The sequence below is a fragment of the Mesoplodon densirostris genome, chromosome 2, assembly GCF_025265405.1.
Source record: "Mesoplodon densirostris isolate mMesDen1 chromosome 2, mMesDen1 primary haplotype, whole genome shotgun sequence".
In the NCBI taxonomy this organism is placed as follows: Eukaryota; Metazoa; Chordata; class Mammalia; order Artiodactyla; family Ziphiidae; genus Mesoplodon; species Mesoplodon densirostris.
Window position 1 is genome coordinate 61,504,219 of NC_082662.1, and position 12,743 is coordinate 61,516,961.

At 37.3% G+C, this 12,743-nt stretch overlaps 1 non-coding gene across 1 annotated transcript; it reads left to right on the forward strand.

Annotated features, from left to right (window-relative positions):
- The first annotated feature begins 636 nt into the window (after positions 1–636).
- On the forward strand, positions 637–800 carry LOC132484802 (U1 spliceosomal RNA). The gene has a single exon (XR_009531350.1). It is a non-coding gene; the product is annotated as a U1 spliceosomal RNA (small nuclear RNA).
- The last annotated feature ends 11,943 nt before the right edge of the window (positions 801–12,743 follow it).

A 12,743-nucleotide genomic window follows, 5' to 3' on the forward strand; every position in this document is an offset into this window, starting at 1 on the left:
GTTGTTATTTCATGTGGTGGAACAAGTGTTTGCAAAACCATTAGTCTACTAGCAAGTCACTCATCATATAACCCCAACATACCTTTCAAGAAGATGTCCTTTTACGGATCTAAGCTATTACAACCAGCCTGGGATTCTTATGTTTTCCCAAAATGAACTATGTATTTCAGGTCCTAAGCTCAGGAACTGGTAGCCCAGTTCTGAAGCTGTGGCAGAAGAGGTCAGAAATTGACTAAAACTGTCATTAAATGGGTGATGAAAACAGAAGGAATGGCTAAGTCACAGGAGAGAGAGAATTCTAAGCAGAGATACATGTATCTATGCTATGAATATGAGTATATATATTCTATGAATTATAGCAGTCAGCCAGGGGAAGAAAGTACCAAGTAATACAGCCAGAGCCACTGAGGAGGAGCTATTACTGGAAATATTATGCCAAGGGAATAAAATAAAATTGTTAGTGGTATAAGGTCCGAGAAGGCAAATTCAGGACAAGCCTGAAATAAAAGAGTTTCATGGTAAAACAGTGGCAAATGTGCATAAGGTTACCTGAGGTTTTCCTTTTTTAGCCATTTGCATTCTACCTCTTTTGCTACCGTACATTTTTTTTTTTTTCCTCTTAAAGTGATCAACTTCATACTTGCCTGGCAGGGGAGATACCATGATCATGAAGGTGATTTTCCCAGGGCGTGGCTTATCCATTGCACTCCGGATGTGCTGACCTCTTTGATTTCCCCAAATGTGGGAAACTTGACTGCATAATTTGAGGTAGTGGGGGACTGCATTTACGCTTTCCCCTGATCTTTCAAGGTTTAAAAAAAACAGACATTTTGTAGTTTTATGTATTTCTCTAGTGTATTTAGTGTTCCCTCCTTGTTACCAGAATTTTTCTGCTTGTTGCTCAGTCTGCACTTTCTTTTCCTTGTGGAAAAATGTAGGTGAGGTGCCCCTTTATGTCAGTTGAGCCTTCTTTTTATGTTGCCACGTAAAGTATATTTTGAGTTGTAACTTTGATGTTTTGTATATCTAACTCCACTTTTTCTTTAGTCATGGAATGTCTAAGCAAAGGACTGGTGGGCTGTTACTGGCACTCCTCTACCCAGAAGCAGCGAAACACAGAATTTCCCTTTCTTGCTTTTACAGCCTTGAATAGCTACCAACTTCACCACGATAGTTTTCCTTTTAAACCCCACCCCACCAAATAAATACGTACATACATACACACATACATAAGTGATAAACATCAGGAACCACTCACTACCTCTATGACTTGATGCCTTCGATAATCTATGGTTAAAATGGAGATCTGTTAAATTCCTAGCCGTATTTCAGCAACCTTTGTCTAAAATGACAGAGCCCTAAATAGCTTCCTCTCAAATCACTGGTAAGGCCGCCTGAAGTCCCACCTCTGAGTACAATACCATCCTCAATTTACACTTCCACACACTTGACGTAAGCAGACTTAATTTTATAAATCTGATGGGTGTGAAAATGTGAAGTTGAACATCTTTTCTTTATGTATATTTTTATGCCTTCTGTTCATATATTTATCCTCTTATCTAATAGGTTGTCTTTTACGTACTGAGTTGTAGATTTCTTTTTATATGTAATGAATGCTAATCTTGTTTTCTTACATGCATTGCAAATATCTTCTCCCAGGGTATGGTTTCTCTTTTAGCTTTGTTTATGGGGTCAACTTATTGATGCCTTCATTTGTGGTTTGTTACTTGGTTTCCCCACTTTATTTAAGAAAGCCTTTCCAATCAGGACATAAATATAGTCTCCTGCATTCTCTTTTAAAAGTTAAAAAATTTTGCTTATCATATTTTTGTCTTTAATCAATCTGGAATTTACTTTTGTTATGGTGTGGGGTAGGATATCAATATTATTTTTTCTGTATATAAGTCAATTGTCCCAGTACAATTTAATTAATATCTCAATTTTTTACTGATTTCTAATGCTACCTATGACATTTATAATGTCCCATATTTTCATGAGTCTATTTTGCTTTCTGCAATATGATTAACTCTTTTTTTCTGACTTTCAAAGCCCTATATAATCAAATCATATAGACCTCAGGTGTGTACCCTGTAGTACAACAACAGCACTAAACCCACAGAACCAAAGAATCTTACAGCTTGAAGGTAATATGTAGTTTTTTAAAAATCTAGTTATATAATTTTATAGATAAGAAAACTCAAGACCAGAGAAGCTAAATGAGTTGTCCAGGGTAATACAGCCAAACAGTGGTAGAGCCAGTTATAGAAATATATTTACTCAACATCCACTGCAGTCCCCTATCCACAAAACTAGTGCTCAGCACGTATTAGATTTACTTACTGTTTAAATCAAATGACAACTTCAAATTAAATCAAATGGGAAAATATGATTTAAGTGCCTACCACGTATTAGACATGGTGCTATATTTCCCTAAAACTTGAGAGCAAATTTCCTTTGAACTTTGGCCCATGAGTTCTAGTCTGTGTGTTCTTTTCTCAACCTCTGTAACATGACTGATAATTCTAAGAATACTCTTAATCTGATAAGAAGGTTCTATTCAAAATTGAGTCCTACACTGCTAGAATGCAATTTTCTCCAGCATGCAGAAAAGTTTTGCAAAACCCCTGAATGATACTTACATGTGTATTACACAAGAACTATGAGAACAGAATTTCTCCTTAGAAATTCAAATGCAACTGTCATCTACTTCTCTTGCTTCTGATTACATATTCCACAAACATATTTTAAGAACCCACAATAACACAGATCACCCTCATGAATAGCATTCCTGTTGATTAGGGTCTTATAGGCTAATTGTGGAATTAGGTTCATTAAAAAAGCCATTTATAATTCAATTGTAGTGTGTCATTAAATAGATAAGAACAACAAAGTTATAGAAAAGCACAAAAAAAGATCTGAACTGATCATTCTATGTGGTAGAGTCCAGGAAATCCTCATGAGTGGGAATACATGAAATGAACTAAAAGTATAGGAAGGGAAACAAGTATTTATGTGCAGTTATACATATTGATATGGAACATTATGGCACAAAAGTTAAAGAAAATTGAGAAATGTGTCAAGCTTTTCTTCCCAAGATCTCACATTGTGATCAGTATCACTTAATATTTATTAAGCAGTCAATTATTTTACAGGCACAGTGAAGGGCCAGGAAATACAGGAATAGACAAAATTGATTTGATTCCTGCTTCAGAGATAGATATGTATACAGTTTAACATCCAAATGAGTACACTTTGAGATTGTAAAAGGATACTATTAATAATTACAATGTGGCAACAGATGTGAATCAGGACTAGAATTTATGTCACCATATACAAAGGAAAATATCAGTGTGCGATGTGACCATGCAATAGGGCTTATAACCCTTTCTGAGGTGTCATAGAAGACTGTGGAAATGAAATTTCTCCATAAAGTCGGAGTTTCATCAACATGCAACCTATGCTGCTACACAGAGTTCTGCACCTAGAAGGGCTCTGCAGTTGGTTTAAGGCTCTGCTGTTGCTCTCTTAAATTATGAAATTTTTTTAACCAGAAGTTTCACATTTTCATTTTGTACTGGGCTCCCCAAGTTATGTAGATAACACTATATGGAAAATATAATTTAATCTGATTTAGCAGGAAGACATTCAGAAAGCCAGAGGACTCAGGAACCATGTGGTATGAGGTTGGTTGAAGAATCTGGAAATACTTAGCTGGATAAAAACTATTCAAGGATGAATTAATAACTGCCTTAAGATAGTGAGAGTTCAGGTGGCCTAGAGGAGAAGTAAGATTTTCCAGTGCAGTTTTAGAAAGGGAACAAGAACAACTTTCAAAAGTTATAGGAAAACTGAGACAGGGCAGAATTTCACTACAATAGAAGGCAAGACATCATACCTGTAAACTCCCTAATATCGGGGGTATTAAAGTTGAGGCTTGGTGATAAGAAGTAATGATTATTGAAAATTAAATTTTGCATTCATTAAGCGGAGAAAGAATGAGATGATTACAATGGTCCAAACTGATCCTAAGATTTCATATTTATGAAATACATTGAAACTTCCTTGTCACAATGAACCATATATTAGAATTCCAGGAAGTAAAGCAGGGAACATGAAACATCATCTACCTTTGATTACCTGTATACTTTTTTTTTTTTTTTTTTTTTTGGTGGTACACGGGCCTCTCACTGTTGTGGCCTCTCCCGTTGCAGAGCACAGGCTCCAGATGCGCAGGTTCAGTGGCCCAGCCACTCCACGGCATGTGGGATCCTCCCAGACCAGGGCACGAACCTGTGTCCCCTGCATCGGCAGGCAGACTCTCAACCAGTGCACCACCAGGGAAGCCCACCTGTATACTTTTTTTTTTTTTTGTACGCGGGCCTCTCACTGCCGTGGCCTCTCCCGTTGCGGAGCACAGGCTCCGGACGTGCAGGCTCAGCGGCCATGGCTCACGGGCCCAGCCGCTCCGCGGCATATGGGATCCTCCTGGACCGGGGCATGAACCCATATCCCCTGCATCGGCAGGCGGACTCTCAACCACTGCGCCACCAGGGAGGCCCTGTATAATTTTTTGAACAGAGAAAATGAGGAAAAATATAGAAGTCTAATAGTGTACTCACTTAAATTATCTCATTAACAAGTATACAAGTCATGCTGACCTTAACTGTGGTTAAGATTTCCAAGACATGACTTTAAAATTAGCAAATAATGGTAATAACTCAACATTCAACAAGTTAGGTCTAACAGTTATTTAAGCCTCACAAAGAACTTGTGAGTTAAGAATTGTTATACCATTTTATAGATGAGGAAACTGAAGCTCAAAGAGTTGAGGTTTTAGGCACATAGCTAGTTAACAGAAGAGTAAGTAATCAGTCCGTGTATTCACTGAGGAGCTATTTATTGAGTGCCTAGGATGTTCAGGCACTGCACTATGTGTTAAGAACACAAACGTGAGCAAAATGGAATAGAGTTTACACTGTAACAGAATAGCCAGGATGTAGTAAACTTTTTCCTTTATTATATTCTAAAGGAAACTTTCAGGCAACTTTTCTCATTGACAAGCAATTGTTATTTTGGATAATTGGGATTTACATGTTTATTAAACCTTTATGTCAAGTCTACATGAGCCTGGTGCTGTTATATCAGCAAGTGAATAGAACATATTCTCTGTCTTTTGAGAGGTCTAGCAGAGACAGACTTACATAAACAACTGACCACAAGTACAAAGCAGAATGAATAAGTAGTAAGTAGATTTGTAAATATGGAAGAGGTTGAGGAGCAGGAGAGTTAACTCTGATGGGGTTATCAGGAAAGGTTTCATGGAGGTGAGCCTAGAACCACGACATAGGGATAAAAGTTCAAAATGATGAGAAAAAGTTTCAAGAGGACACCCTATGATGTCAACCCTCATACCCACAGCACTAACACAGTAACTAGCATATATCCAGTTAACAAATAGTAAGTATTTATTAAGTGAATGAATATTAAAAAAAATTCCTTGATGTGTATTTAATATTGAACAAGGAGAAAGATCAAAGTCACAGAGTTATGAGTATCCATGGAACATATGGGTAGTGAGCAGGCTGATGAGTATTCGTGGTGAGTGGTATGACCATGTTAATGAACAAGTGCTTATGGAAGAGAGAGGAAATGATACTTAGAAAGACAAGTAGGAATCACATTGTGGAAAACCTTACTTTTTAGATGAAACTTGAAGTAAACTCAGTAGGAAATGACAAGACTGTAACTTTTAGCATCTAACACCTATCACAGTGTCTTAAACAATAGTACACAATATGTATTTGCTGAATGAAAACACGTCTCCCCACAACTAGGACGCCTGCCAGCCACTGGTGAGGGACCTCGACACCCAAGGTTATAGGAAGAACCCCGAAGCAAACCGGTAGGATGTGGGGGGAATTGGGTGAGGAAAAGTGGAGACTGGACATGACTGGCGCCCCTGAGGGATAGCTGAAGGAGGGAGGGATTCCCACGCATAGAGGGACCCTTGGGGGCTTGGATCAGGGGGGAGCACGCCCAGCGTTTCCCCTGCCCAATCAGCTGGGGAATTCTGCCTGGCTCTTGGGCCAGGTCTTATGCTCTCAGAGACCCCCTCTGGGATGCATTGGTCCTGGAAGAGTAGGAGGGTGGCCAAGGGAGAACAGGAGAGGCAAGCAGGAGGGAGCCTCCAGGACCTGAAGAGCAGGAGAGGAATGGAGGGCACTGGCACCACCCACTCGAGCCTGGGAAACCTACTGAGCTCCCAGGTGGGGTTCCCGGCCCTCTGAGACCAAAGGCAGGAGGCATGTCTGCACCCCTTATGTTCCGTTCAGCCTAAGCCCAACCCCCCACACCTCCCAGGGCCTTTTCCAGCCCTGTGCGTCCTAAGCATAGGCCCCTCCCACCACCCAAACCTTGCCCCTGCTAAGGACCTGCCTTCCACAGCCAAGGCCTTTTCCACCATTTTTTCTTTTTTTCTCCTCCTCTTTTTTACTATTGTGGTTTTGTTTAACCTTCTGGTTGTTGTTTCATCTATATTTTTATTTTTATATTCTTTCTAACATATCTGTTAGTTTCCTAGTCTAATTTTATTTTTTACTTTGTTATTGTTTTCTTTTCTTTTTCTTTTTTTTTTCCACCCTGCATGGCTTGAAGGATCTTGGTTCATGAGCTGGGGGTTGGGCTGAATCTCCTGTGGTGGTAGGTCCTAGTCCAAACAACTGGACTAACAGAGAACCTCAGAAGCCAGGGAATATTAATTGGAGTGAGGTCTCCTGGAAGTCCTCATCTCGGCACCAAGACTCAGCTCTACCCAACAGCCTAAAAACTCCAGTGTTGGAAGCTTCAGGCCAAATAACCAGTAAGACAGGAAAATAATCCCACTCATTAAAAAAAAAAAAAACTAGATGGCAAGAAAATATGTCACAGATGAAGGAGCAAGGTAAAAACCTGAAAGACCAAATAAATGAACAGGAAATAGGCAATCTATCTGAAAAAAAATTCAGAGTAATGATAGTAAAGATGATCCAGAATCTCAGAAATAGAATGGAGGCATGGATTGAGAAACTAAAAGAAACGTTTAACAAAGATCTAGAAGAAATAAAGAACAAACAAACAGAGATGAACAACACAATAACTGAAATGAAAGGTACACTAGAAGTAATTAATAACAGAATAACTGAGGCAGAAGAATGAATAAGTGAGTTGGAAGACAAAATGATGGAAATAATTGCCAAGGAGCAGAATAAAGAAAAAAGAATGAAAAAAATTGAAGACAATCTCAGAGACCACTGGATCAACACAAAACACACCAATATTTGAATTATAGGAGTCCCAGAAGAAGAAGAGAAAAAGAAAGGATCTGAGAAAATATTTGAAGAGATTAGAGCAGAAAACTTAGTGAACATGGGAAAGGAAATAGTCACCCAAGTCCAGGAAGCACAGAGAATCTCATACAGGATAAACCCTAGGAGAAACACACCAAGACACATATTAATCAAACTAACAAATATTAAATTCAAAGAAAAATATTAAAAGCAGCAAGGGAAAAACAAAAAATAATATACAAAGGAATCCCCATAAGGTTATCAGCTGATTTTTCAGCAGAAACTCTGCAGGACAGAAGGGAGTGGAAGGATATACTTAAAGTGATGAAAGAGAAAAACCTATAACTATAAGATTACTCTACCCAGCAAGGATCTCATTCAGATTTGATAGAGAAATCAAAAGCTTTTCAGACAAGCAAAACCGAAGAGAATTCAGCACCACCAAATCAGCTTTACAACAAATGCTAAAGAAACTTCTCTAGGTGGGAAACACAAGAAAAGAGAAAGACCCACAAAACAAACCCAAAACAATTAAGAAAATGGTAATAGGAACATACATATTGATAATAACCTTGAATGTCAATGGATTAAATGCCCCAACCAAAAGACACAGACTGGTTGAAGGCATACAAAAAGAAGATCCATATATATGCTGTCTACAAGAGACCCACTTCAGGCCTAAGGACACATACAGACTGAAAGTGAAGGCATGGAAAAAGAGATTACATGCAAATGTAAATCAAAAGAAAACTGGAGTAACAATACTTGTATCAGATAAAATAGACTTTAAGATAAAGACTGTTACAAGAGTTAAGGAGGGACACTACATAATGATCAAAGGATAAATCCAAGAAGAAGATATAACAATTATAAATATATATGCACCCAACATAGGAGTGCCTCAATACATATGGCAAATGCTAACAACCATGAAAAGGGAAATCTACAGTAATACAATAATAGCAGGGGACTTTAACACCCCACTTACACCAATGGACAGATCATCCAAACAAAAAATAAATAAGGAAACACAAGCCTTAAATGACATGATAAACCAGATAGCTTTAATTGATATTTATAGAACATTCCACCCAAAAGTGGAAGAATACATTTTCTTCTCAAGTGCACATGGAACATTCTCCAGGATAGATCACATCTTGGGTCACAAATCAAGCTTCAGAGAATTTAAAAAAATTGAAATCATCTCAAGCATCTTTTCTGACCACAAAGCTATGAGATTGGAAATCAATTACAATTAAAAAACTGTAAAAAAGACAAACACATGGAGGCTAAACAATGCACTACTAAATAACCAGAAATCAAAGAAGAAATCAAAGGAGAAATTTAAAATGTACACAGAAACAAATGACAACAAAAACATGAAGACCCAAAACCTATGGGATACAGATGCACTAAAAGCCGTTCTAAGAGGGAAGTTTAAAGGAATTCAATCTCACCTCAGGAAACAAGAAAAATCTGGAATAAACAATCTAACCCTACACCTAAAGCAATTAGAGAAAGAAGAACAAAGAAAACCTGAAGTCAGTAGAAGGAAAGAAATCATATAGATCAGAGCAAAAATAAATGACATAGAAATGAAGAAAACAATAGCAAAGATCACTAAAACTGAAAGCTGGTTCTTTGAGAAGATAAACAAAATTGATAAACCCTTAGCCAGACTCTTCAAGAAAAAAAGGGAGAGGATGCAAATCAATAAAATTAGAAATGAAAAAGGAGAAATCACAACGGACTCCACAGAAATACAAAGGATTATTAGAGACTACTACAAACAACTATATGCCAATAAAATGGACAATCACAAAGAAATGGACAAATTCTTGGAAAGGAACAATTTTCCATGATTGAACCAGGAAGAATTAGAAAATATAAATAGACCTACCACAGGTAATGAAATTGAAAGTGTAATTAAAAATGTTCCAACAAAAAAATGTCCAGGACCAGATGGCTTCACAGGCAAATTCTATCAAACATTTAGAGAAGAGCTAACATGGATACTTCTCAAACTCTTCCAAAAAATTGCAGAGGGAGGAACACTCCCAAATTCATTCTACGAAGCCATCATCACCCTGATACCAAAACCAGAAAAAGATAGCACAAAAAAAGAAAATTAGAGATCAATATCACTGACGAACATAGATGCAAAAATCTTGAACAACATACTAGTAAAGAGAATCCAAAAACATATTAAAAGGATCATACACCACGATCAAGTGGAATTTTTCCCAAGGATGCAAGGGTTTTTTAATATATGTAAACCAATCAATGTGATACACCATATTAACAAATTAAGGGATAAAAACCATATGATCATCTCAATAGATGCAGGAAAAGCTTTTGACAAAATTCAACACCCACTTACGATAAAAACTCTCCAGAAAATGGGCATAGAGTGAACCTACCTCAACATAATAAAGGCCATATATGACAAACCCACAGCAAACATCATACTCAATGGTGAAAAACTGAAAACATTTCTACTAAGATCCAGAACAAGACAAGAGTGTCCACTCTCGCCACTCTCATTCAACATAGTTTTGGAAGTCCTAACCACAGCAATCAGAGAAGAAAATTAAATAAAAGGAATCCAAATTGGAAAAGAAGAAGTAAAACTGTCACTGTTTGCAGATGACATGATACTATACATAGAAAATCCTAAAGATGCCACCAGAAAACTACTAGAACTAATCAATGAATTTGGTAAGGTTGCAGGATACAAAATTAATGTACAGAAATCTCTGGCATTCCTATAAACCAACAACAAAAAATCAGAAAGAGAAATTAAGAAAACAATCCCATTTACCATCAAAACAAAAAGAATAAAATATCTAGGAATAAACCTACCTAAGGGGGCAAAAGACTTGTACTCAGAAAACTATAAAACACTGATGAAAGAAATTAAAGATGACATAAACAGATGGAGAAATATACCATGTTCTTGGATTGGAAAGATCAATATTGTGAATATGACTATACTGCACAAAGCAATCTACAGATTCAATGCAATCCCTATCAAACTACCAATGGCATTCCTCACAGAATTAGAACAAAAAATTTTACAATTTGTATGGAAACACAAAAGACCCTGCATAGCCAAAGCAATCTTGAGAAAGAAAAATGGAGCTGGAGGAATCAGCCTCCCTGACTTCAAACTATACCACAGAGCTACAGTCATCAAGACAGTATGATACTGGCACAAAAACAGAAATATAAATCAATGGTACCAGATGGAAAGCTCACAGATAAACACACGCACATATGCTCACCTAATTTACCACAAAGGAGGCAAGAACTTACAATGGAAAAAAGACAGTCTCTTTACTCAGTGCTGGGAAAACTGGACAGCTACATGTAGAAGAAAGAAATTAGAACACTACCTAACACCATACACAAAAATAAACTCCAAGTGGATTAAAGACTTAAATGTAAGACCAGACACTGTAAAACTCTTAGAGGAAAACATAAGAAAAACACCCTTTGACATAAACCACTGCAAGATCTTTTTTGACCCACCTCCTAGAGTAATGGAAATAAAAACAAAGATAAGCAAATGGGACCTAATTAAACTTCAAAGCTTTTACACTCCAAAGGAAACCATAAACAAGCCGAAAAGATAACACTCAGAATGGGAGAAAATATTTGCAAATGATAAATGGAGAAAGGATTAATCTCCAAAATAAACAAACAGCTCATGGAGCTCAATGTCAAAAAAAAACAAAAACAAAAAAACAAAAAAACAATCCAATTAAAAAATGGGCAGAAGACCTAAATAGACATTTCACCAAAGAAGACATACAGATGGCCAAGAGGCACATGAAAAGATGCTCAACATCACTAATTATTAGAGAAATGTAAATCAAAACTACAATGAGGTATCACCTCACACCAGTCAGAATGGCCATTATCAAAATATCTAGAAACCATAAATGCTGGGAAGGGTGTGGTGAAAAGAGAACACTCCTGCACTGTTGGTGGGAATGTAAAACCATACGACCCAGCAATCCCACTACTGGGCATATACCCTGAGAAAACCATAATTAAAAAACAGACATGTACCACAATATTCACTGCAGCACTATTTACATTAGCCAGGACATGGAAGCAACCTGAATGTCCATCGAGAGATGAAAGGATAAAGAATATGCAGCACATATATACAATGGAACATTACTCAGGCATAAAAAGAAACAAAATTGAGTCATTTGAAGTGAGGTAGATGGACCTAGAGTCTGGCATACAGAGTGAAGTAAGTCCGAAAGAGAAAAACAAATACTGTATGCTAACGCATATATATGGATTCTAAAAAAAAAAAAAAAAAAATGGTACTGATGAACCTAGTGGCAGGGCAGGAATAAAGAAGTAGACATAGAGAATGGACTTGAGGACACACGGGGGAGGAGGAAGCTGGGGTGAAGTGAGAGTAGCATTGACATATACACACTACCAAATGTAAAATAGCTAATGGGAAGCAGCAGCATAGCACAGGGAGATCAGCTTGGTGATTTGCTATGACCTAGAGGGGTGGGATAAGGAGGGTGGGAGGGAGGCTTAAGAGAGAAGGAATATGGGAACATATGTATGCATATAGCTAATTCAGTTTGTTGTACAACAGAAACTAACACAGTATTGTGAAACAATTATACTCCAATTAAGGTCTATTAAAAAAAAGAAATAAGCAGCATATAAGTTAAAGTTTGAAATATGAGCAGGAGTTGGGGAGAAGGAAAAACAAAGTGTGCAAAGGGCTGGAAGTTAGAAGAGTTCAGTAAAATATTCAAAGAAGGCAACAGGAACAGCTAAGCCTAAAGATGTAGAAAGGAAACAGATAAAATATAAAATCAGAATGCTGAGAAACTGAACGCCAAACTGCCAGTGGGGTGACAACAGCAGTAGTTTCACAGGAGAGCTAACTAAGGCAGTGGCAAAGGGGACAGAAAAGGAGGGTCTTTGTAACTTACACATACTCAGTGTTCAATGAATAGTGCATGACAATAGGATTTTGGGACTAATTGCTTATGTAGGGTAAAGAAGAAAGAGAAGAGAAAATTGACTCTGAGTTTTAGAGTTTGAAGTGTTAGATTGATATTGACTATATAATTGGAAATTGGAAATATGGTCATTGAGCAGATTTTGCAGTTCAATTAGTAAATTTAATTTTGGCCATAACTTGTTTAAGAAATCTGCCTGCCTTCTCTTTTGTCATTGCCTAGAAGAGTGGAAATATATGTGGAGCTCAAACCTCATAGTGTTAAAGGACAATTCTAGGAGAATCCTCTCCATCACACCACCAAGTAGCAATTTTTCCTTTTCATGGAAAGCAAAGGGAAGTAACAAATGGTGACTATACTCTATTGCTCTTAAGTAGAGATTGTCAATATGTGATTGCCCTTTCCAAAAAGG